Genomic DNA, 26,779 nt, shown 5'->3' with positions numbered 1-26,779 from the left:
TGTGTGTATCTAGGTGTGTGTGTCTGAGAGAGAAAAAGAAAGACATCCCTGGTCACACCTTTCTATCACTAAGGAGTTTATTCTGCATTGCTGCATCTCATCAGAGGAAACAGAGTGCTGGTATAGCCACCAAAACGTGAACACCCATATATAGATATATAAGAAAAAGTATAACTTTTTTGCCTTTTTTTCTCCGTGTACAAACCCATTCCAGTAACATCATCCTCATTCACATCTTCGCTTCATGACGTACCACCTTTCTGAAGATGTGTTTATCTCAGACAAATGTTTCTGGCTGCTGCGGGCCCACATCTGCTAAACATGTGCGTTGTTTCAGTTGAGTTGTACTTTACCTCATGCGCTAGAAGGGATGTAGATCACTAGCACACAGATTGAAAAGACACTTGCACACACAGTGCATTTTTCTGTATGTTTTCTGTCACTGTCCTTGTCTCAACACTACAGCGGCGTAGACAGAAAGCAGTCTAAGTGCGCCGTGCGTTTTATCTACGGAGACAAACACATGTAAGTTTAAAGGTTACACGAGGTTTAATTAAAATGATGAAATGGACAATAAGGGTATTGTCAAGCCCCCCCGTCTTTCTTCCCTTCTGTACATGCTGACACGTAGAGATGTTTCATTTTCAACAATGAGTCTTTTCCTCTGTCTTTTGGATATTCTTAAATCTCTTATCTTATTAATCTTTAAAAAAAAAAAAGAAGGCTTTTTGCCGCAGGCGGCAGAAGAGGAATTTGTGTTTAGTGGATTCCTGTTCCCAGATGAGGAGAGCTAAATGAGTTTGGAGGCTTCCTGAATGCTCTATAATTGTGATGAGGCTCTGTTCCTCTGAACAATTAAAGATGCAGGAGCCCTGTCTCTTCTGAGATCCATCCCAGATCACTATCGTTGAGTCTTCCCAGTGAATCATACTGGCATTGTAGTCGGATGATGACCACCTCTCTCTACTGCCCAGCTACTACTTTAAGAGGAAATCTCAAGGTCGGCATCATGCCCAACGCCGTGATCAATTTATTACTTGCTGTCAAAGCATTAGAGGGTAAAAACAGAGGACTTGCCAGTCTCCCTAGCGGTCCAACCCCCCTCTTCTCGTCTGCTACTACTCTCACATAGCAGGCTTTATTTGTCCCCTCAGAACAAAACGTTGAACAAAGCTTCATAGCCGTCTGGTCTGTGGAGCTCTGTGGCTATGCTAATGTCTCTAGGCTGGTTGAAGTCTTATTGAATGGGAGAGCAGAAGAGGTAAATAAGCGTGTCTGGATGAGAGGTGGGGGCCAGCGGGTGAACGAGATGAAGTAATAGACTATTCCAAGGGTCAGCCCATGTGAATGCAAATATTTATATAAGTGATTAAAATACCCTCCCCACATCCCGCCCACTTCATTTAAATGAGGAACTAAACTGTAAAACGATTCATCTCCTAAAGGCAAGTCTGAAAGAGGAAGCAGGAAGAGCCGTTTGTGGGTGGAAAAAAAGAGCAAACAAATGGTGACGTAAATCTGACTCACTCGTCTTTTGCCTTCACAATGCAAAGATTAGAGCAGCAGGCTCTTTCGGGAATGCAGATTTCATCCCTTGCTTTTCTTAGACTTTCATCCTCACAGTGACGAGTCTGTGGAATTTCACACTGTCACAGCCATTTCTTCAAAGGGTCAGAATTGCCGGCAATATTGTTGTCTTTGTTCAATTTGTACCCCTTAAAGTATATGTGCACTTCTTTGTTGACGGTGCTTTGATTACATAAGGAAGAAAATAGTCTTGTTCTCAATTTGCTAAGATCACGCCAAGTCTTTATTTGTGTGTTTATCACAAGATATATATTTAATAATCTCTTTTGTGTGTTTGCATTGCCGTGAATTAAAGCACTAGATGCATGCGTATTATAAAGACTCGCACAGGCCAAGATGAGAGAACTCAAAATAATTTTCTGTTATCCTTGACAACGCTTATCTAATCAAAATTCTGATATCTACATATCGCGCGATTGCTCTGTATGATAGGCGCAACCAATGGATTCTCGAGTCGGTTTCAAACCATGACCTTCAGCAATTTGTCATGAAACCAATCAGGTTTGTTTCAGTTATCTCCTCATCAGATAAGCGTGGGGAATCCTGAGGTACAGACACTTTAAAATGCAGAAGTCTAGAAATGGGCCCTGCTGTAATTGAAATTAGGATGCGATAAGATGCTCATTATGGAGGAATCCTGAAGACATGGACTCAAGCAACAAGGGGTGGTGATGTGGTGTTAATGTTTACTGTTTATTTATTTATTTCGACTGTATTTATCATTTTTCTTCAATCTTAGAGCACACAGGCTGAGGAGAAATTGAGTCAATTTGCAAGTGTCTCTAGTTGCATTTGAGGATGATCAGCCTATCATCAACTAGCAATAACATCATTCCCGGTGTACTGTTATGGAGGAGTGGAGTGATTTCCTTTTTATTTTGATGTCTTAATGAAAGCATTGTGCTGCTGAGAGCCCTGTTAAGCACTATTAACAAGTGGATTAGATCACATCCACAGGCCTCGGGTTTGTTCGGGAGGTCTTAGATTACAAAAGTGTTTCCTAAAAAGAGATCAAACCACCGAAAGATTGTTAAACCATTCTGGTTTGATTCTCAAAGGAGGGCTTTGCAGTTTCAGGTTTATTTTATTTATCCTTATGAACACAGCAATGCCACAAGCGATTCGTTTCCATTCATCGGGCTGGAACATCTCAACACGGTAAAAAGAAAGTGCACCCTCTTTCAGTTATAAGGTTTTACTTATTAGGTCATAATAAAAGACATCTGGTCCTCAGCAGATCTTAAAATTAAGTAAATACAACCTCAGATGAACTACAAAACATGACAGTGTATTTATTTATTTATGAGAAGCAGTGTTGGGGAAAAGAATCCAGTACACCCTTAAGGCATCAGTAGGAATTAAAATATTGTACTCAAATAATCGGTCATTGCCAAATGTGACCTCCTATTTAAAAGCAGATGTTTTGTCGGTTTGTTGGTCTGGAGCGTTTAGCTGCATGTTAACACAATGCCGAGGAGGCAAGGCATCAGCAATGATATTATAATGATATTATATAATGATTTAGAGATGCAATTGCTGATGCTTATCAATCGGGGAAGTTTTAAGGTAATTTCCAAATAATTTGAAGTTCATCATTCTGCCGTGAACAAGATTATTCAAAAGTGAAAAACATTTAAGACAGCTGCCCGTATTCCCAGGAGCAGACATCCCAGCACATCGCCACACTTGGAGAAATTCAGACACAGCATGTCTGGTATCAACTGTCAGGCATGGTGGTGGAGGGGTTATGACTTGGGTTTGTTCTGCAGCCACAAAACCTCAGATCTTGCTGTCATTATGTCAACCATGAACTTTTCAGTATAACAAAATATTGTCTGACAGCTAAAGCATTGCTGAAAATGGGTTAATGCAACAGGATACAGATAAGTTTACAACAGAATGGCTGAGAAAGAACAGAATCAAGGTGTTGCAGTGGCCGAATCAAAAACCTGTGCCGTAGGGAGACCCTAAGAGAACAAATGCCTACAAACCTCAGTCATCTAAAACATCATTTTAAAGAAGACTGGGCCAAAATTCCTCCACGGTGATGTGAGAGACTGATAAAGACTTACTTAAATAAATAATGACATGGTTTAATATGGCACGTGATGTTGTTCATCTGAAGTTGCATTTACAGCACCTAATTTTAAGACCTGGAAAGGAGAAATTTTTTATGTCCTCATTTGCTTTTAAAGCAGGAGTGCCAAACATATGGCCCAAAGCCCAGCACCAGTCCATTAAAGAGGCGAGTTCAGCCTTTGGATTAATGCCGTCTCGACTTTTCACTGTCTTTGTCACCAGGATGAAGAGCGTTCCCAGTATTTGATAATCTATCATGTCATGAAAGTTGCTGACCAGCTAATGACAAATATATGTCCAATGTACTACCATGCCACATTAATGATGATTAAACCAAGGAGATGTTTAGACATGTTTCTTTCATTTACCCCCAAACTTTTCTTTGTAATCCAAAAAAATTGAAAAACTAAGACATGCTTTTAAAATTGCACATATTTATGTTCATTAGACATCCCTGGTTTACGAATGGATTGCTCATTAATTTTAACCTTTCTTAGGATGTACTTCGTTACAGAAGAAAAAAACAGGGGAAGCATCTTTGGAAGTTTTCTATAGGTTCTTATTTAATGGCCAAAATATTGTACTGCAAATGCTCCATGAATAAAAAAAAAATAACTTTGACATCCCAGTACTAAATACTTTGCAAAAGTGTACTATTCTTACGTGTTTTTATATCACTACATTACACTGAATTGCTTCAACCTCAGTATATTGTCAGCTATGTAAGAAAACACATACTATAAATTTTATAGTCGGCCTCACCCATCCTTATTTGGAAATAATCTGCTTGTTCACTCCAAAAGCAAAAACACTGCTGCTTACTTAAACCAATTAAAAAAGAACTGGTCTCCTGATGCGTCATCATCGGAGCTATTGTCACAATACTTTTCTATTTTTTTCTTTGATTTTTCTTAGATAAAATACAGGAATCACATTCAAATATATCTTTATTGATGAAAAAAGAGAAACCACATAATTTAAGCATAACAAGGACTACAGCTGTTCCAGGAACACTCAGTGACACTATTTTTAAGCGGTGGTTTCATACTGTTGATTTAAGTTGGAAAGATTTATATGGGGAGTAAGAAAACTGCATTATGAGCTTAGCTTGGAAAAATCTTTTTAAACTATCTGATGTCAAAGAGAATTATTTCATTTCCTCCATCTAGGCCCTTTACTGGTCATAAGGGAGCATTAGGCATGCCACTGCAAATCCCTCTGACTTTGGTGCGGCTGCAGATTTGCTTTTCTGCCCACACCTTGAATCAACTCTGTTGATCTCAGCGCGGCTCTCTAAATCCACTTTGCAGCGACAGTTTTTTCTGTTTTTTGAGCATTGTTGTATCTTGAGCTTACTGTTGTATATCAGTATCATGTAACTTAGTGAATATTACTGTGCACTAAAATTAATCATTTTCAAATGGATCTTTAGTATTTAAATTATTTACATAGCAAAACTGGTCATGTGCATTCCATTAGTAATTTTTAACATTAGAGAGGTCGTGAATGTGAAAAAAAAAAAGGTCATGGTTTTATATTCAGAACCAGTAAGACCTTTTTATCGTGCTACCTGGCTGAATTGCAGCTGATTTAATGCCTGCAGGTAGTCACCAGTTAAAGACTCATTACAGGTCTTTGTTGCAAACAAAGAACCAGAGTGATGATGTGATGGTTGAGCTCATATTATGATAAAAGCGATGCTTAAGTGAGTTAATGCATTTATTGCAAGTGAAGTAATACTTTTTTTTTTTTTTAAAATGAAACAACCACTGCATCCCACTACACAGTCCTCAGATGGGCAGTGAGTCATGTCCTCAGAGTAGAAGCAGCTGTTGTGGGAATTTAGCACTCATAAGTTTGATTCCACATAAGTTGGGTTTTATATGTGCAAAATAATATGAGGTAACTACACGGGGACATTGTTTAGTATACTCCCAGGTTGGGACGCCATTTGGCCTTCAGAACTACATTAATTATTCTTGGTATAGATTAAACAAGGTACTGGAAACATTGCTCTGAGATTTTGGTCCTGTGGTCTCGGTCTGGTGTGGTCTTCTGCTGTTGTAGTCCATCTGCTTCAGGCTTCAATGCTTTTTTGCATCTTGGTGGTGACATCTGACGCTCACACAAGATTTGTTTTTGTTTTTCATTGTCTGTAAACCCAGTAGATGGTTGTGTGGGAAAATTGCAATAGATCAGCAGTTTATGATATACTCCATACTAGCTCGTCTGGCATTAACAACCATTTCACGGAAAAAGTCACTTAAATAACCTTTCTTCTTCACTTAGATGCTCACTTTGAACTTCAGCAGGTCATCTTGACCACGTCTACATGCACTTTGCTGCCATGTGATCACCTAATGAGATGTTTGTGTTAATGAGTAGTTGAGCAGGTGTATCCTATGAAGTGGCCAGTGACCATGTAAGAAATTATAACTGTAAGATTGAGGACCCCCCCTCCCCCAACTGAATTAAAATATAAAACTTTAACACATTATATATTACAACTCTTTATTAAAACACAGTCTGAGGATTGACAGACTGCTCAAGTAGCTGAAAAGCATTATAAAAAGTGCCATCATTTTTCAGTTGTTCTCCCGTTAATCAAATTTTTGTCTGTAGTATGGCTGTTATCAAGAAAGTAAACAAATTACTTGCAGCATCCCTTTACTTCAAACCCTTTGTCATTTCACTCCACAGTGCTGCTAAACAATTAGATTTGTCATTTCGTCTCTGGTAGTGTCATATAAAATGCTGTTTTACATTATTTGTAAAGACATTCACAGCTGGTGAGCATGGAAGCAGATAAGGTAAAAATTGTACTTGTTAATGTGGAGCGATGACAAGCTTGTTATTTTGTTTTCTGTTATTATTCACTGCTCTATACTGTGCATGGCGCATGAGGCTGATTAATTTGGACAGATACACTGCATTATGTTGACAGCAGCACCTTGATGCCATGGCACAGTACATGCAAGGCCTTTCGATGCTGGCTTTATTCACACGAAGGGCCACGGGAACAGAAACCTGTTTTCTGGGATTAATTGTAATTTGTCAGAGTGTGAACCGCGTTTTCAACAAATCTCAGACGTTTTTCGCTTTGGTTAATGAGCATTTACTTTATATTAGGAGTTGAACTGGGTTAAAAAAAAAATGTTAACAGTTTTAAAACAACATTTAGCTCGAAATCAGAGAAACGCAGATAATTTGTAGGCAGAAAAATGGCGGCATTGATCACTGAGAAATCCACCGGGGGGTTTAAATGTTTTAGTATTTCAACTGCAAATCATCTCTGTGTACCTTATGTCACAGGTAAGTACGTGGGTTTTTACTTTTTACTTTTTCTATAATTCCAGACACTTAGAGCTTGTAATGTATTTCCTTTTAGGTTGAAGAGAATGCCTGCTTAAATTATATTTGATAAACTTGATTTTCATCCAACAGTAATGTGACAAATGTAATATTTACTGTGACTGATTTCAGGAACAAGCAGGAGTCTGATTATTGACTTTCACACTGCATGGAAATAAATGGTGACCAGTAATTGCCGGGAGGAGTAAAAGTGCACCATGGTCCTCAATCTTTATTTACCATTTACTTTTATATGATAAAATTGAAGTATTTTGCAGTGTTTATAGCTACAGTAATGCACTGTGTTGCAGATATGAGAGTAAACAGGAAAGCAATGCAATTAACAGGCAGTCTTGTAGCACAATATGAATTATTTACAGTCAGTCAGAATGTGTGTTCTGTAGACCTGCATCACTCTCCCCGTATGAAAGGGACATAAGTGTTTCACCGTGGTTAAGTGCTGTTTTTGTCTAGCATGGTGGCTATTGGCATTGTCTTCTTGCAGTGGAGCTTTGGGGCTCTCATTGCCCGTAGCACTGCTATAATCCTGCAATTGAAGAGGATCTGTCCAGGGGACTAGAGACAAAGCATTCTGTAGAGGGTATCAAGTGTTCGCCACCAAAGCCTACCTCCCCAGGCTGCCCTCCAGGTGGTTTTCCTGTGAGCTGCAGAGAAATCAAGGTGAGGGCAAAGCTTGGTCTTTGGGATTTTGATTTGATCTGGGTTCTGTAGGGAGCCCCGGTGTTGGCCGAGGCACGGGGAGATCACAAGCCGCCGCTAGTTCGGTCTGTGTTTCACAAGGTCGACATAGTGACTTCTGACGTGGTTTGTTGCATTTTTCCTCCAGCAATGCTCCACTGACCTACTTCTTTTTAATCCCTCGATGTGACTTTAATTGACTAGAGGGAGGGGCGGGGAGGAGAGAGGGGTGTGTCTGTGTGTTCTAGGAGGGGGCAGTGGGTGCACGAAAGGAAGGGTGAATGAAGATAGGAAACACGAGAGGAAGCAGGAGAAAGGGGAGACTTGAGAAGTTGAGTGATTTCCTACCGCTGCTGCTGTAGTCAGTCCACAAATTAATTTGATTCTGTTATGTAACTGTAATCATCATCCTCTCTAATCACATCAACAGCTCTGTAAGACACCCAAAATGTAGGGACTGTGGGCTGGACAGAGGGTGGGGCAACCTGAAGAATCTGGTTGCTAAGGGGGAAAGAAAGTAAACTGACTGGGGCTCAGGAGTACGCATCCGGAAAAAAGGTTGAAGATGCTGCAAATTCGAATGGGATGTAATTCTGTAGAAGGATTATTTGGGGTTACGTTTCACTCTTTCTTGTCTTCCACCAAATATATTGCAATGTTATTAGGATGCGGTTCTTTAATTCCGACAAATGCTTCAAACGGAGCTGTCCCATTTTCAGTGGGTGCATGACCTCGACTTGTACGGATGCTTGGTCATGCTCTTTTGCATCACATTTTAACGTCCTGAGCACTGACCATCCATTAATTTTCTCCCACTTATTGTATCCAGGTTTAGATTGTGGGGGCAGACCTCCCTTTTTAGGGAATGGGTAGATGTAGATTAATTCAATACATTGTTACATTGCTCCGCTAGCTGGTCAAAGCCATTATGTTAACAGCTTTTCTTGTGGAGTGCCTGGATATTGTACGTCTGAAACAGTCAAATGGAAAAAAGAAACATTTTAATAACCAAGTGCTTGGTGTTTTCAAATCATTTTCTGTATCCGATTGAAGACATTAAATAATATATTGCCATAGTGGAAAATCAATAAGTTGTAAACCAGATCTTTCAATTCAGGCCCGAGCTGCTGGAGAGAGCAGAAAGCCTGTTGCCCTGACTCTGTGTTATCACAGTACATAAAGGCTCATGATAGGCTGTGTTTTTTCCATTTTCTGGAGAGGACAGATGCCAGCCAACATGACTGATCCCGTCAGGTGAAAAGAGTGCATTGTATATTTTTCTTCTAGCTGAGTGTCCATGACTCCTGGGATCAAAGTTGTTCCAGATGGGTCGAAGGTTAACTGATTTGGGGAGGCTCGTCTCCAGGGGTCTGATTGGGAAGCTGAAGACCCCGTGAGTGTCCTCTGTAAAGTGCAGTCCTGTGTCACTTACTGACACTTGTGTTTGCTTTGAGTACCATTGGGTCCTCTGCTGTCTGTAGAAAAGCACACACACACACAAAAAAAAGAAAAAAAAAGCTCTCGCCGTGTCTAGTTCTTTGTTCTCAACCTGAGTTGGATGAATACAGTCATGGTGAAAATACAAGTGGGATGCAGCATCAACAGAGGTGTCTTGCTTCCTGTATCTATTGATTCCTTTTGATTGTAGCCTGTTTTTCTATTGAGTCACCGAATCGCACCGTAGCTGATGCATTCATGTAGACTTCATCTGGGCTCAGGGTACAGACAACCATGCTTTGTACCTTGTTAGTACATAGTTATGTGACAGATGCACATGGTCCACGTGGCTTTTGCTTTGCATCAGAACTGCCTGTTTGTGTGTCATGTGTTTGTTGTTGTGGAAGGGCAGGAGGCTTGCGGTGCGCCTTCTCCCCTCCAGCTGAAACCTGTCAGTCCCCCTGGGGAGCTGGGCCCGGGTTTACAGGACAGCTGAGGCAGCCCTGACAGCCCAGCTCATCTCGTTTGGAGCAAGGCATGCCGCTTTGCCGCTTGCTGCCTGGACAGGATTTGTTCCCTTCCTGCCACTTTACATCCACAAGCTCTACATTTAATTAGAATCACTTGTCATGTCTCGTATATCACCTGGGCCTCTTGGTGTCAGCTGTCAGCCAAAGAAATGTGATAGTTATTCATTGCTCTGCAGAAGTGTAACAGCAAGGTCACAGGACAGAATGCACCTTGAGCTAACTGTACTTAATGTCTGTGTGTGGGTGCACAGCATGTGTGGTGTCGAACACAACCGATTTCTCAAATTAAGCCCTTCATTTTCTATCCTGTGCAAATGAGATTGTTAATTTGTTATGTTAGGGTAAGCCAGATAAATGGAAATGGGGTGCGAAGCTAATGGTAGTCATTGGTTGGGGGTGAAAGGACTTTTTGAGGCCGTTAGTGGCCTTAGTGGGTACTGGCTTGTGGTGTTGGTTGGTTGGACAATCTGGGAGTCTTTTCTTTAGAGCTGGAGGAATCCCAAAAAACCTTCTGAATGCCAAAGTACTCAGGCAACAATGTGCTCTAAGGGCATGCAGCCGCTGCTTACACAAGACCCTGTGCCAGGATAATGCATGCATGATGAATGTGATAACCTCTGACCTGTGTTCACATCTGTGTGGTGGTTGTATTTTGACTCACCAGAGATTCCTGCTTGTTGGTCACTCACCTGCCTCAGTATGGCATTGGTAGCTGTGTGTGTGTGTGTGTGCCATGTTTGTTTTTGCTTTGATAATGTTGTCCCTGTCACTTTAAATGGCAATGTTTTTTTCCCGGTCCCTGTCTTGTTCTCTGTTTCTGTCTGCCTGTCTCTCACACCCTCTCTCCCTGCTTTAACAGCCTGGTTATATAACTCGGTTTTCTTTCTCTGATATCCCAGAGCTCTTCCAGTCAGCTGACAGCACCCAAATGTCTGCTGGTAAACACACTGCTTTCTGTCTTTTCTCTCAGATTTTTTTTTTCCACTTCCCCTTCACCCCTCCTACTGCCTACTCCTCAGCGATTAGGGATTGATTCTCTCCTCTGTCCCTCTGCCTCCTCTTCCATTGGTTGGACTCCATATCCCCAGGCCAGTTTCCACATATTAGCACCCGAGGCCAGGGGAGGCGGGCAGATACGCATTGCCTGCCATGGCCCATGGATCCTGCAAGCCAGTGAAAAATGAGCTTTGGAGAGGCAATAAATTGCATCCAATTTAGAGATGAAGGCAGAAATAAATTTCTCTTTTCTGAAGTCTGAAGAAAAGCGGGGGGGGGAAGCCCCAAGATAATTTCTGTTCCATCTTTTTTATGTGGAAATTTCTTTGAAATATCCTTTTTGTGTTGTTCGTTTGAATTCATAAAATAATTATATGTCTGCACTTTAGATTGCCTTTTTATGTTTCAGCAGGTTATGAAAATAATCATTCTTGTCTTCGCTGATGTGGTTTGTGTCTTGCTTGAAATGCAGAGGGGACATTTTTGAAAAGATATATTTACCAGAAATGATTTGGCGCGCACACACACACGCTAACACGTACACATACGAGAGAGAGTCCCCATTTTTCATCACTGCATTATCCTAAATGAACTGTCCAACAGTCTTTGGCTTTCTCAGCTCAGCATTGCAAGTACTCTAGGAGAATGAGAGCATGTGCAAGGTAGTCTCGCGGATGATGAAAGAAAGTGTCTTGTAATGGCCACAGTCTGGATCTCCTGTTCCGCTGGCTGTGCCCCAGATGTTTTCAGAAGCCTTATGGCACCTGTGTAAGAAGCTCCTGAAGTAATGAAGAACTTAGCAAATCCACTGCAGTCTGTAAACCTTGCATCAACAGTATAATCCAATGGAGATCCTAACATTCGTTTTCCCTGTGGTGAAGTCGAAGCCTCATATTAGTCTCCGAAGCCCAACTCCAGGCTGAGATGTTTCCCTTTGTGCTCAGGTAGAGAGTGTTGTGTGCCAGTGCTTCCCTGTGTATTACTTGGCCTGCCAAAAAAACAGTGGAAAAGACATGAGGGGGATAAACTCGGGAGAATTGCATCCCATTCTGTTTTTCTTTTCTTTTTTACCTCCAAGAGATGTTTCTTCTGAGTTAAAAGAGTTATGTTTCCCAACACCATTTCAATGTGCTGACACCCCAGCTGTGAGGTGTTGAAATTGGCAAAAAAACATTGTCAGCGCGCAGCGTTGTGGTGCCACTGAACTCCAAAAGTACAACATGAAAGGGCTGATTTTGTGTATGTTAGAGTGTATTTACTGACAACATCGCCATGCTGTTACTCATCACTGACTTCACCCTAGGAGATGAATAATGTGCAAATGGGCAAACATTCTTTGTTTGCTGTACACTGTGTGACAGTATTTACTTTGGATCACATAGTAATGTTTTGTTTGCAGCCAAATAAGCACAAATGGATTTACAGTGCTAAGCTTTAGATTGTTTGCTCACTTTGTGTTATTGTATTCCTTTTACAATCTCTTTGAGAATTAATGGAATAGACGCTATGTAAAAAATACAGATATGTGCAGATGCAAAATATTCCGTGGCACATGGCTTTAACCCAAGCTAATGCATCGTGTATTATAAGCTGCGTTATGCCAACAGTTTTCCCATCTTACTGCAGTGTATCACAACCCCGTGCTGCTCATCTAAGCAGGCAGTTAGCTAAGCTCAGCTGATTAATAAATAACCATGCCATGGTCTTGGATCAGTGCACCTCTAATGTGCTCAGACTCTCTGCCTTGTTCCCGTAGTGTCTACTGTATATTTCGCTTGGCTTTGTAAATGCAAAGGAGGGGTGGGGTCTCGTACTGTCTATCAGCATGTCGTAGGGGTGTCTCAGCATGTAGTCATCAAATCCCGCTGTGGCATGAGCTCCCCTCGTACTGCCATATTTGTCTCTCCACATGGCCAAGCGCAATTGGACGTGAGCTCCCCGTAGCTCTGCCCCGCCCGCCACCCCCACCGCCATCTCTTTCCTGTCCTCCCCTCCCTTTACTTGTGTAAATTATGTAAGTGCAGGAAAGCAACGGTGATGATGCATACAGTAGTGGCATTTCACTAACCAAGGTTGTGAGCAACACATGCGAGCCCACTGGCCCGCACGGCATGCCTAAGTATCATGGTCTGCCTGCTCCATCGGCTACACCAAATGCATTTTTAACTCGGGTTTCTAGAACAGCCCGGCTAGACGTGGTGAAGGCGTGGGGTTAGAGGGTTTACCTCACTGACTGTTCTCTAGTTAGGAGCTGACATCTCTAAATGTGCTGTCTGTGTATTGTGTAGCCATGCAGGGGGAATTCTTCCTACAGAGCTCAGATGAGGCTGTGGCTCTGCGCTCAGCCCTTCTCATAAAAAAACAATAGGGTCGCACTTTAGAACACAGACCTCACAGAAGATGAACAGTCAGCTCCAAAAAGGCATGCTAGACAGACAGAAGGGACTTTTATTCTAAAAGCCTTTGAATTTATATTTTGCACTTGTCCCAAAAGATTTTAGATTTGGTTTCAATATTTTTAGTATAATACTTAATATAATTCTTGTGATTACTCCAGCAAGTAACATACACATAATTTTTTTTAGCTGTTCCTGTGTTTTCTTTTCTTATCCTATATTAGAGATGCACCTTCAGATTATCTTTAAAATACTAAATTCAGCTTCAGTGAAGAAACAATCAGTCAAATGATTGTAGTGTATGTGAATGTCTGTATGTACCCTATCACTTTCTTAACTCCTCTCGATCCCCCTGCAAATGCACTGTCATGTTCTTCGTTTGCTATTCTTCCACATTACATTCAATAATGATGCAATCAGCCATTCAGATCATTGACAACCTGAAAGAAATCCAGGTCAGGGAGATGAAATCTTAGCTCTCTCTTATTATATTCTATCAGAGCTACATATAACCACACTTAGTATGTTTGTTTCATTTCCTTCAGCATTTTCAATGAAAATTGTAACAGAGTCTGGGCACATGTGGATAGAAACTGCAGCATAACTGGTTAGTAGAGCCATACAAGTGGTAATTCTAATTCTTCTTACGATATTTTGCTTTGAGTTTCTTGTGCTTTTTTTCTGTTGCTGACACAAAATAAACCATTTAACAGCAATTTGTGTTGTTGATTACCCATCGAACAGCCCCTATCAGTAGATATAACTCCCATAGATATCACCAGCAGGCGTCATCCTTCAACTAACTAGCAGTCCGGGTAGCCAGACATTATTTAATGGTGGTCATACCACCTCGATGAAGAGAGATTATGGGCAAAATGTTTCCGACTTTGTTTCCACCACAAAAGCCAGCACAGCAAGGCTGAAGGGGTGTTGGTGGCACAAGTCGCAGTTAACACTTATTTGACCACGAGCTTTTGGATCTGACTTTTGCTTTCACTCGTCCTTTTGTTATTGCTTTTGTTTTCCCTTTTGGATCGGTTGGGTTTAGGCACATGATTAAAGAATAATACTTTTAGTGTTGTTTATGTAGCTCAGGTAGTTCTAATTCTGTCTAAGCACAGGTCATGTGAGGGCGCATACATTGCTTTGTAAGGCAAAGACCTTGCATTATCATAGTGAGAAACCCAGTGATAACTTGCGAGCAAGCAGTTGGTTACAGTGGGGAGAAAAAAAACTCCCTTTTGACAGGAAGAAACCTCATGCAGAAACAAGATTCAGGGCAGGTCGTAATCTGCCTCGACATGTTGAAACATGAACATAGGGTAGATTCAGGAGCCAAAAGTGCATAAAGATCTTGGTTTGGATTAAAATATACTTTACCTCAGAAAGCTCAGTTTTCAAGGTGTATAAGGTAAAGACACCATTCAGCATTTTATGTGCACTCATTCACGTGGATCCTACATAATCTGGACCGCTTTCTATTAGAATGAAAATCATACATTCTACTTCACAAATAAATGCAGGAGGGCTCCTACTGACCTGAGATGCAATTGGGTGGGTGGATTTGAAAAAAACACTAACACTTACACTCTAACATACACAAAATCACCCTTTTATACTTAATCAATCACTCAATGAAAAAAGTTGCAGATCCTGCGTGAATATAAAAAAATCAAATAGCTGTCACCGTCCTCTTTTTAAAGAGTTATTTAGGTATTTATAACTAGGTTTATAGCCTGTAGCTAATGCCATATTACTTCTCTGTTGGAGGGACCTCTCATTGTGATATGCCACAACAGGTGTCACTTATCTGTTGAATACAATCCCCTCACAGTACCAGGGTTCTCTTACTTCAGGAGTTTAACTTGATGTCCTCCCGAGCCTACCTTAGTGCCTAATGGCCAGTAATACCAGTTTCAGTGTTGTTGTTCTGTAGATAGAATGGAAGGTAAGCACCATCTCTGTCTTTCTGATCATCCACACGGTTTTCTGAATTGCTATAAATGTGTCCCATCTGCCAGGCAGAAATCAATAGGCTCTCTTCACGCGGCGCTGACTTTGTCTGGTTTCTGACGAATAATTAAAGAGCCAGCTTGCTTCGCACAACCACGATGACTAATGCCGTTTAAGGAATGTACGTGAATCAATAGTTCTTATTTCTCTCTCATCCTTTCTCTCTTTCACACGCACTTTCCCTCTGTCTCTTCCTCTTTCTGTGTTTGCGTGTTTATCAAGGCAGACAAAGTTCTCCTTTGTGCTTGTAGGTCAGTGTGTCACTGTGCCGTGGCAATGATGCTCAGGCATTTTGACAACTTCTGAGCACGAAAACCAAAACAGACAAACAAACAAACAGGAAAATAAAATAGCTGTCTTCTCTCCAAAATCGCAATAGAGCCAATATGTTTGGTTGTTATACACTGACGCAGTAACTCGCTTTCTTTTTCTGTCTGTAGCAAATAGAGGTCAATGACGAATCCAATTAGATTTGTCTTTCTAGGCTGCTTGCTCAAGTCTCCGTCACCCAAAAACAGAGAGGCAGAATAAATATGTGTGAAATAATGCATGGTTATGAGCGAGCACCCCATGCACACCTTTCTTTCCACTATATTAGATTTTCATAATTGAATAAAACATGGAAGTGCTCTGAACATCCCCTCAAAGGGAAATGGCAGGCACTAAAGCATAGAAGCCAACTCGGTAAAGAACTGCAAATGAATAAGTGATGAGGAACAAACGAAGTGTGGTATATGAGAACAAGGGAGTGATTTACTCTAAAACAATATTTGAAAGAGGAGGTGGATGAGGGGCAATAATTACATTCCAAAATAAAAAAAAAAACAGAAGCGGCTGGTCTTGTATGAATTACAGAGTGTCAGGCTGTTTTTTTTTTTTTTGAAGCAGACAAAATATACATGAATCATATGCAAACATGACGGGGGAAACATCTCAGTCAACCATATTTTCATTTGCTGATATGGTATACAAACACACAGCAAGAGAGAGAGGGGGGATACAGAGAAAAAGCTGGGAAAGGCGGTACACTGTGAAATATCCTGAAGGTCCTTGGCAGCATTAGAGAAAGGCCTGGGAGGTTAGGAAACATCAAATCAATGCATTGTAATGTGAATTGACTGCTGACTTTGATCATCTGCCTTGGGAGTGCTTTAGCATTGAGTGCTGTCACACTGGCTGGGTTAAGCAAATATGGCATGGGTTGAAATGGAGAGAGATGGGTTGGGGGGGGGGGGGAGCGGGGGGGACAGGTTAGAATGGGAGTGAGAAAAAAGGGATGTATGATGCCTGGCTATCATCGCGGAGTAATGGGCACATTAAAATTCTGTGGTCGCTTTGGTAAATGGCATCCTGTAGATGTTTTTGCATGGTTAAATTGATTTGTAGACGGTAAATATTCTGTACATTAACAACAGCAGCTTGCGACGGTGTCTCAGAGTGCTGGGTTTTGTTTGGGAGTTCTTTTGTTAGGGTTTTATGTGTGTGTTGTTGTTTCAAAGAGCTGTAGTGGTCAGGTGGGAAAAGAAATTCTTGCCCAGACTCAACTATTCCTGGGAAGACAGCTGATACCCTCCACTCACCTCCCTCCAAAACGATGGGTCAGCCATGCTTAGTGTCAGAAGCTGCTGATATCCCCGCTCTGAAAGTGGAAATGCTCTTAAGCCTTTCTCCTATAATGGAGTGGCCAGTCTAATCTTGCCCTCTCTGAGTGAGAGCTGGTAAGGAAGAGCGTTTTTACCACAGCACTCTGACCCTTGCTTTGGCACAATATTGTACGCGGTACAGTAAGAGAGCAAGAGAGCCATCCTCGTTCTTTCTGCCAGCGCCCTTCTGCTGCTCTCTCTCTCTTATCCTCAGGAGGATGTCCTTTTTTATGTGAAGCACACAGTGAAAAGGTCTGTGGTTTGTTTTACGCCTCTGTGGTTCAGATAAAATCTCTAATTGAGACTTTTTTTTCTCCCCTCATCAGTGGCTTTATTTTTTCCTAAATTTTTGTCCCCTTTTGACCAAAAAAAAATGTAAGCAAACTGGAAAAACCTTAGATGGAGTGCGTGAATGAAAAAAAGAAGGAAAAAAATCATTGTGCAGTTATGTCACTGTGACAAAGAAAATACGAGGGGGAGAGAGATTCCTTGAGTCAAGCCAGAGCAGCAAAGAGAAGCCCAAAACCTCTTGTCACTGTATGAAAAGAATAGCAAGACGACCCGTAGGTATTGGGCTGCTAGGTGCATCTCCTAACAAGCTGACTGTTCAAAGGCTTTTTAGTGCTCTAGAGAACATGAAAGGCATGTTTAAAAATTTAAAAGCCCGATCTGTTCCAGTGCTATGGAGCGGCAGAGGGAAGCAGATTTTTACGTCGCCATAATTCCCTAGTTGCATGCTTTGTAAATTAATTAAGATGTTTATGACAGCTGCTTGCACCTAATGGAATGCTTATAGAGTATGCTATTAATTATTACTGCTGGGCACGGCTGCAAGCTTTCATACTGCTGAGAATGTATGGCTGTGGCCGCAGTATAGACGTCGTCCCAGCCTCCACCTCACACCTCTCTCTTCACACTTCCAGCGAGAGTCAGTGGGCTGTCTGTGCATATGTTTCAGATGTCCACTGTGAGGTATAGTCAGACGGCGTGTTTAGCTCAACGCGTCGCATTGTTGACAGCTCCATAAAAAATGCTGAATAAACATGTATTCCAGCGGTCAGCATTCCACAAAGTGGCGGTGCATTAGGCTTGTCATCTTCATCGATAGACTGACAGTGCTCTGATGTTTGTGCGGGGCGTTTGTGATGTGAACTGTCACTGACCTCATGAGCCTAAAGGAAGTTCATCCATTCGCTCCCTGCTGTTAACTTGGCCGTCGAGCGGGGAGCTGTTATAATTTCAGTAAGAAAGGAAGAACGAATATCTCGACAGCTATGCCCGTGAGTGTGAAAAAGCGAGTATGGCTGGCTAATTATAGTTTCTTTTCATATGACTTCACCACAAGTTCTTCCTCTGACATTGTTACGCAATGGCATAACAATAACACCATTGACAGCAGGAAGCTTTGCAGCAGCAAGATACCATAGGCAGCAAGTAGAAAATATAAATTGTGTACATTTTTTGATCACTGCACGAGCTCATTGTTCTCGAGGGCTGATGCGTACAAGCCGTACTTTTACTCTTTTGTTTTTAAATTGTGGTCTGAGATAAATAGTGAGTGTTTGATGTCATTTCAAACTTAGATCTGTTGTAGAGTATTTTTACTTCATTACATTTGGCAGCAATTACTTTGCAGATTAAGGCAAAAAATCACCCCAAATATTAAAACATTTAAATTCTTTACTTAAGTAGAATTACAAAAGTCTTACCTTTAATGGAACATTTTTATACTGTAATACTGCAACTTTTGCAATGTTTGATGCTTAAGACGTCCCTCTAGTTTCCACTTTTCTGTCATGACAAATCAACCTAAAACATGGTAATCGCAAATGCTAAACAAATGCAACCTGTAACAAAAAAGGAAGTGGAAACTACACACACACACACACACACACACACATATATATATATATACATATATATATATATATATATATATGCACATATATACAGAATGAAAGAAGGGACACTTTTGCTATCATCTGTCTAGTTACAGTCAGTGGGAAAATGGAGTATCCAGACAAGTGCACCCTATGGCGGCAACTTACCCAGGAGTCAATGGGACAAATAAATAACGCTACGCAGCTCACTCTCTTCATTACACCATGTGAGGTAGATTTGTATCCCTCTATCCCCGCAGAAGGGAGGCATCATGTCTCTGCTCTGCAGAGCTTTATCCCGTGTTATCCTCCGATTACATTTACATACAGAATGCAGCAGGGAGGGAGAAGGCAACAAACTGAAGCACACTCCACCTGTACCACAAGAGGCAATGTGTGAAATATATATTCAGTCTTTCATCAACCACTTTATCTGCTGTGCATGGGTTATTTCTGTCTGCAACGCTTTGAAAAGGGAGCCAGAAGCTGTGATCTGTTCCGTTAACCGTAGTCCACCTCCACGGTTGCCCCGTTATCAAGTGTGGAGTGTATCTTTGTACTTAATAATAAAACTCTGTCTCCTGAAAAAAAATACGGTGGATTTCCTTTATTTATTTTTCACATCGCAATTTAAAAATTCCAAATAAGACAGTCATGTTGGTGTCGACATCCCGCAGACGTTCATCCTCGTATTTGTGTGTTTATTGTTTATTTATTTAAATATTCATTTTGGATTTTATTACTTTTGTTTCATTTTTAGTGTCAGTTTTGTTAGGTTAGGCTTAGGTACCAACCTGTTAAAGGCATCAGAAGCTTTTCTTTCGTTTTTTTGTTTTGGTTTGCTAGGGTGATGAGTCCCGGCCGTCTTATATGATTGGCTGACTGAAAAAATTCGACAGTGGGAAAGCAAAAAATATAAATGCCAAATCTATGTTGATTAGGAATGTATTTTTGAAATGTAGCACACAAACATAGTCCTCAAGAAAATACATTTTCCCCTGAAATGTAAATAAGAACACGGCAGTGTCATTTTTAGGGCTCAGTAATGCCACCACTGACGAACTCCCTGCTAATAGCGCTATCTTTGATCTACATGGAGCATGGCGGGCTTACAGAACTCGCAGGTTTTAATTATGAAATACATGAAAAATAGATGCTTCACTAAGTGCCGACCGTGACTTGCAGTGAATTACAGTAGCAGGGCGCTCGCTGGTTTGCCTCTGCCTTTCCTTCCTTTATGTCTTCCAGTGCCTCCAATACCTCCACTCGGGTCTGTCTCACTCAGTTTGTTACTGCAGAGAAGCAAAAAAGACAAGTCCATGATATTAATTAGTGGATTGACAGACTTGTAATTCATCTCAGAGGAAGTTTTCATTACATGGGAGGCTTCAGAGGGGCAGTTTGGCTTATTGGCAAGTGCTAAGACCAGACCTAATGGGGCTGCAGTTCCCTCCCTTTTGAGCAATTACAGCCAAGTCCTTATCAGCAGCGCCACGAGTCCACTGTTGTGGGACCTTGATTTCCAACACACTCGCATAGAGTGATCCTTCCCCGTAGACTCTTGTTCATTAGACAAGTGTGCAGTACTCTACTTTGCTGGATGAGAATTGAGACTGAGTGAGTGATGGTAATGAAAGGTTTCCTGTATGTTTCTGAGTCAGCCTTTATAGAGCTGATATTAGCTGACATTAGTTTGCCATCAAAGCTCTAGCCTCCTTTCTCCCTCCGTGATTATTCCGGCAGCCTTGTGCCTACAGTCTATTGACAGGCCCGTGCAGCTCCTGTAACAGCTTGTCACAAGCCGTCAGAGTCCATATAAACTTTAATCCTATCCTTCGATTCTATTCTTGAGATAATGCAAAATGCAAGCTCGGACATGGGAGTTGAATAAACAGATGCTGAACGGCGCTTCATCTGTTAAAATGACACATACCTCTGGCAAAAGCAGTCTAACACTGTGGTTTCCTGAAGTTGGCAGGTGGCCTGTGAATCATCTTTTGCAGCCTTGCAAGGAAAACCGAACACAGAGAAAAACAAAACAAGCAATCGCAAGTAAACTGTAGATCTGAGATGATCTTTATTTACCAGCTGTACGCTGCTTTTCATGAATATTTAAACTCTTCTGAATAGGTTAACCCGAGGGGGTTCATCTCTGTTGGCCAACTGTACTACTCTTACAAGCCATTATTGTTGTTACAAAGGAGGAAAAAAAGGAACATAAGTAGTGTGTTTGCCCCGGGAGCTGGAGGTAATTGTATCCCCTCCCCTTTAGATTTGCACCTGTGTGGAGATAAGGTAATATATTGTAACGCGAACGGGAATTTTAAAGTGTTGTCTGTGAGGCTGTTTTCTTCTATGCAGACAGAGCAAACGCTAACCTCAAAAGCATAATGTTATTATGGAGTTTTCTGTACGCACTGTGTAAATAAAAATTAAAGAATGGGCTAGATTATGTTAGTTTATGGAGGAGCACCATTTGAAATAAGCATCCCTCTGACAGAGTAGGGTATCTATTTAAACTTTATGTAGTTAGAGCCTTTATATATAAGTGTAAACACAACCGGTGGTGGTCTCTCGTGCTGTTCTGTGCAGCTCCGTAACAGTCAAGTAAGTCAGGGTGGTCTGCTGAATGTGGTTTGTCTTTATTTATGGTGCGGGCTGAAAGGCTATTGGGTTTCATGTGTGGTTGAAGCTGGATCATTGGGAGATTACTGCTGGGCTGGGAACCGACAGCGCACAGAGTACACAGAGGCCTGCCTGTGCTGCTGGCCTCTCTCTGACCACTGCCCAGGGCTTTCCTGCATCCATCAGGCCCCCTGGGACCAGCCCGCACTCGGAGGAGAATTACTGAATAGTATGTTAGAGCCAAGATCAGAACGAACAACATCAGAGCTGCAGAAACATAACCATTTTGGGGGGGGGGGGGGGGGTTACCTGCAGTACAGTACATAAGTCACAAAACAATCTAACTGAATTGGATGGCTCAGCGGTTGCAGATTGAGCCGTTTCTTGTGTATTTGTCGATGTTTCCTGACCCTTTTTTTTTTCCATTGCGACCTTTCTTGGGCTTTTGTGCATGTTGTCCATAAGTATAGAGCGCTGTGACTTTGCAGCCACACATGTTAGTAAAAAAAACAGTAAAAACAAACAGTAACGTCATTCAGTAATAAGCAGTCTTCTGTATATTTATTGTTGGGTGCTATTTGAGGAAAAAAACAGTCATTTAACATTAAACATAAAGGAAACGAATGAGGTCTAAGCACCAATCAGTAAAGGGGACACATAAATACACGATGGAAGGTAAACAGCTCTGGAAGGTGGCCCGTAAGAAAGATTCAAATCATGGAAAAAATATAATCGTCGAAAAACAATGTCATGATCCAAACACTACAATTTTCATTTAAATTATATCTAAATTATATAAATATTTTTATGAATCTGCCATCACAATGCGTGTACCGGTCTTTTCAGAATACAGAGTTGGTGTCAAGGTGGACACTGTTTTGGATTCTGTCATTTTTTTTTCATCTTAACCTGTGCAGCGGTGTCTTACCAATAACAATAGCACTTATCGCAGCGTTCCCTGCGGTACAATTAAAATTCCATCAGAGTCTTCATTCTGCCTCCAAGCCATGCCTGCTGTTTTTTTGGCCCTCCTGGGCCACGTCAATTCCTCTGCTGCAATGTATAATTCACGAGCCACCAAACAGCACTGAGAACTCACCTGGAGACTTGCAGGCCTAGCAATGCAGAACTGCTCTGGGGGAGATGTTGCACATGAACCTGGGGGACATTTGTAAGGGTCGAGGTGCGCCTGACACGAAGCCTCAAGTCAGCCAGGGCTTCTCCGATCTCAGGGTCATCCTGATAATGTCGCTCTTCCTTTGGGATCTACCACCTTCACGTATCCTTTTATTTTTTCCTGACCTTTCTTCTTTCGTCTTCTGAAAGACAGTTGTGGTGTCCTCTAAAACTAATTTGGATGTATATCTTCTATTTGCAGACAATTCCATAGTGATGCAATGAAGTAACCTGTAGAGTCTCAGAGTGGTTGCTTTTATTTAAAACCAATTAGAAATTACCAGAAATAACAGCGCCTGGAGACAGAGAAGTCATTTTTCTTTGGGCCTCCCCAGAGAGTTGGCCTCTCCATGGATTAAGTGTTTTAGTATATTAGGGGGCAGCTGATTAGAATCATTGTGCTTTTTTAATCATTAAATTTTTGCATGTATAGTTTATAGCTGTATAATAGCTAATAAGTCTAAGTGTGTCACAGAAAAAGGGGCGGATTGTTTAAGTGACTTTGTGTATGAAAGTTTCAGAAAGACTGCCAAAGAGGAGCACTGAGGTTCTTGAATCAGCTAAACCACATTTTTTGAATTTTGATGAGACGAGCATTAATTTAAGAGCGACCTTGCATTCTATCTTTATGCTTTTAACAGCGCTTTGTACTGTCTAACCCACTATGTTAGTTTTTCCCCCTTTAATGCATTCATGGATTGCTGACTACCTAAATGAGTCACCTAGCCCACTGAATATTCTAATTTCCTCCAAGCCTGAATTTGTACCACTGTTGAATTTCTTAAAAGCACAGCTCCAAAGATCCCGTTTCCTAAACGATTCGAGCCGCTCGTTGGAGCTTTGTGATGGCTAAGAAGAGAAACACATTAATTATTTCTAATTATTTTCTCTCAGGAATGTAGCAGCAATTTGTTAATTGGGCAGGTAGCAGCAGTCAAGAGATGGACCGCTGAACGTGACCACATCGATCATTCTTAAGATGTTCGTCTTACCCACCATTATTAACCAGCAACCTCAGGAGTAGCCTAAAATTAACAGTCCCATACAGCTGCCGTCATTAAGACAATAAGCAAACGTTCCATTATGATCTGTGTTTTTCTATCTTCGAGGCCATATTAACTAATTAACTGTGGAGCGTGGATACTGCTAGCATTCCCAAGGCCTATGGTATTGACCCGTAATTCCAGTAGGTGTCTAGCCAGTCCCTCACTGGACCCTCACTGGCTCCTACTGCAATTGGGTCTGCAGCGGCGGCGCCGTCCTTGTGTGCGGCGGGCGTGCAGCAGCGGCATGTGGAGCAGGCAGCGGGAAGCGAGCCTCCCTGTCTCCCCAGACTGAACAGTGAATGAGGATAAGTGAGGAGCACCAGTCAATGAATCAAGCAGCGGGAAGGGAGCAGCCGGGGGGGGGGGGGAGTGTGACGTCCCCACGGGAGAGGCCTCGCATTAGGAACTTCCTCGTCTGTGTGTTTCTGGCACAGGTTAAATGGATCGCTCCCATTAGCGCGCTGAGAGGACAGCTCCATTATATGAAGGAGACTGTAACTTTGAATGTCATGGTGCAACAACCCCAGAGCACGCCTCGTCTACCAGGGAGGCAGGGTGACAATAACCATCCATGATAATCATTCCCTGTCAGGCTTTAAGGAACCTGAAATTATGACGTACAGCCTGCCGTGTGCCTCAGACTTCATTACAGTGCTGTCACTTTGAGTCGCCTGCGATGGCACCGCACTCCACAGCCGGCTGCAGCGCTGTGACTGCCAAACCCCCGACTCACTCTCCTCCTGTTTAAGTGGCATGTTTACAGGATGTGTGCCCCCCTGCAGATAGATGTGGTGGAGGCTAACCTCCAGTCGTTTGCACGGTAGCTCTCTTCCTCTATAGCATAGGCAGTGTCTCATGAGAACAAATGCTGAATTGTTTACCCAGGCAGGGGAAAGTATGACTGATCAAAGGCAGCGAAGAGTGTCCCTCCTTCCACTGTGACAAATGTATAATTTAGAAATTGGAATTCAGCTACAAGTTCACACAGGCAACAGCCTTTTAACTTGAATTTCTATTTACGCTCATAAACGCGCACAGTAGATGTTTAGAAAAGAAAATCCACAAGCTATACGTCTGTTTATAGCAGCCTGTTTATCAGCCAAGGAGAGTTTCACCTCCAGACTGACCTCTGAACCTGCCATCCAGTGGAGAAGACAGGAGCTGGCAGGCATTGCCAATGTCAGTGCCCAGAGCTAACTCCTTCTTTCTCACCGCCTGACTCATTCATTGGCTTTGTGGCCCCTTCTCCTTGCCACCTCCAATCACAGGGTTTTGAATGACACATAGAGGAGGAAGCGGGCCCACTAACCTCCCCTCCTACTTCTTCTAACCTGCATAGCAACAGGAAGGATGAGCCTTTGTCTGTATGGTGATAGTTTTATATCAGCACCCTGGAAAATATTACCGTGGGAGTAGTTTTGTTATCATTAGGCGTGCTGCATTAAGTAGATGGGAGTAGCACAGTAGTTGGTTGGAGCCCTTATTATTTACAGTGCAAATAATACAAGCTCTGCTGTCTTACCAGTTTCTGTGTTTCTCTCACTTTACTTACATTTACAGGCACAATATGTCTTTGGCTTTTGTCATTTTCAGCACATCTGGCTTATTGACAGTAACAAACCCGATAGCGAGTACGCTGTGAAATTGTTGTTGTTGTTTTTAACTGTTTCTAGGAACTGTTTGTGTGAGAACACACACCAAAAGGATGTTGTAAACATTTCTACCGACTGCATATTATCAGCTGCTATCAGTAAAAGTTTCATAATAGGTTATCGTGTGTGAAAAAAACGAGGCAACTGCAGGATGATTTAAATAATCCCGTTTTTCAAACACGCTGGAAATGCACTCGATATGATGTTTTTTGTTGTTGTTGTTCCAAATGAGCTCACAAAAATTTTGGTGATAAGCTAAACAAAATGATTTACTTCTGAAAATACCCCGAAACCTCTTATGGCAAATTCCCCTTTTGCATGGAGTTGACTTAATGAAGCATTTATGTGGTAGGCACAAGAGTGAGAACTGCTCTGCGCCGAGTTCATGACGGCTTCAGTGTATCAGCTAGGCAACGAAGCAACGTAAAAATGATCAGGCAGGCAGACTGCAGCGCTGAAAACCTGAGTTTTAGAAGCATTTAGAAGCAGTTTTAGAATGGTTTCTTCTTGACTTTGACTGTGAAATAGTCAGTGACAGCAAAGCATCTACTCGACATTATCAGTGTGGTCTGTGTGGCTGAAGCTGGGTGAAAGCCTCCACATGTACTGTATATACACACCCTCACACAAGCTGTTTCTTTCACTTCCTCTGTCACAAACATTTCACAAAGCAAAGGGTTGTTTACAACTTTAAGTTCTCCAGCCAGGCCACCACACTTTTGTTAACACTTTAGAAGATGACGGATGAAAGCTGGAGGCAGTTGTTTTAAATTCTCTGTAACTTTTTGCATATTCTGTATGTTTTATGCATTTTGTAGATATATCGTGGCCTTAAATCAAATAATATCTTATATGTGTCATTGACCACACTCCTCTTGAAAGCTGTGAAGTGTCTGTTTTATGCAGTAGCGTAGGCTCTGACAGAAAGCCACCCTATTTGCTCTTTCGGTTTCTGCTAAGCACAGCCACTGTGTTCCTTCGTAGGTTAACGAGTTGTCTTAACCATCAGCCGGTTAGCTGCTTGATACAGTCCTTTGCAGCTGCCTTGTGCATAAGCTGAAGCTTGACACTGCTGGTTTTTAATGAACCATCAGGTCTTGCTGGCTCCCATGTCATCTGATCTTAGTGCAGAATTAAGACTCGAGTGCTGTTTATTTTCTTCTTGCGTAATGTCACAGTTGGAGAGAACAGAAGCTTTTGGCCCTGAGCAATGGAACAATGCTAGCTCCATCACAGGCTGCTGGCCCCTAGGTGACAGCTTTCCCTCTTCCTGCTCAGTGGAGTTGATATCAGTTATGTGTTTCTCTGTGTATGTCTATAGGAGACCGAAGGGCTTATTTGTTTTCCCCCTCGTTGCACTTTGACTCGTTTCCCCTCAAACGTGTCTCAAACATTGTTATCTCTGGCCAGACGCCTTTTTTCACAGAGAGTTATTGAATCATGTCAACTTGCCGTCCCCCGAGTTTCAAATGCAAGCTGTAGAAAAATTAGCCATTGCTTCCGCATGACAAGTGGGATCTATTAGTGTGCTCTCGTCCTGCAAAGCGTGAGCATCTTAGGGGCCGCAGGGGACCTCGGCTGGCTGTGTGCTTGTCCGCGTCAGGCTCCTGGGGTATTAGACCAATGTTGCAGACAGGAGAAGGAGCCAGAGCCAAAAAAAAAATAAAAA

The 26,779-nt window shown here is 41.9% G+C and overlaps 1 protein-coding gene and 1 long non-coding RNA gene across 2 annotated transcripts in view; both read left to right on the top strand.

Annotated features, from left to right (window-relative positions):
- roraa (RAR-related orphan receptor A, paralog a) overlaps window positions 1-26,779 on the top strand; it is a 187,084-nt gene that overhangs the window by 99,279 nt on the left and 61,026 nt on the right. The window lies entirely within an intron of this gene.
- LOC146515514 (uncharacterized) overlaps window positions 1-26,779 on the top strand; it is a 46,298-nt gene extending 19,519 nt beyond the window's left edge. Inside the window, exon 2 of the long non-coding RNA XR_014875246.1 lies at window positions 43-26,779. This is a non-coding gene — a long non-coding RNA (uncharacterized LOC146515514). The remainder of the gene's footprint in view (window positions 1-42) is intronic.

This window comes from Neolamprologus multifasciatus, chromosome 7 (genome assembly GCF_963576455.1).
Source record: "Neolamprologus multifasciatus chromosome 7, fNeoMul1.2, whole genome shotgun sequence".
Classification (NCBI taxonomy): Eukaryota; Metazoa; Chordata; class Actinopteri; order Cichliformes; family Cichlidae; genus Neolamprologus; species Neolamprologus multifasciatus.
The sequence above is the reverse complement of the archived record's forward strand: the minus strand, read 5'-3'. Positions and strand labels throughout refer to the sequence as shown.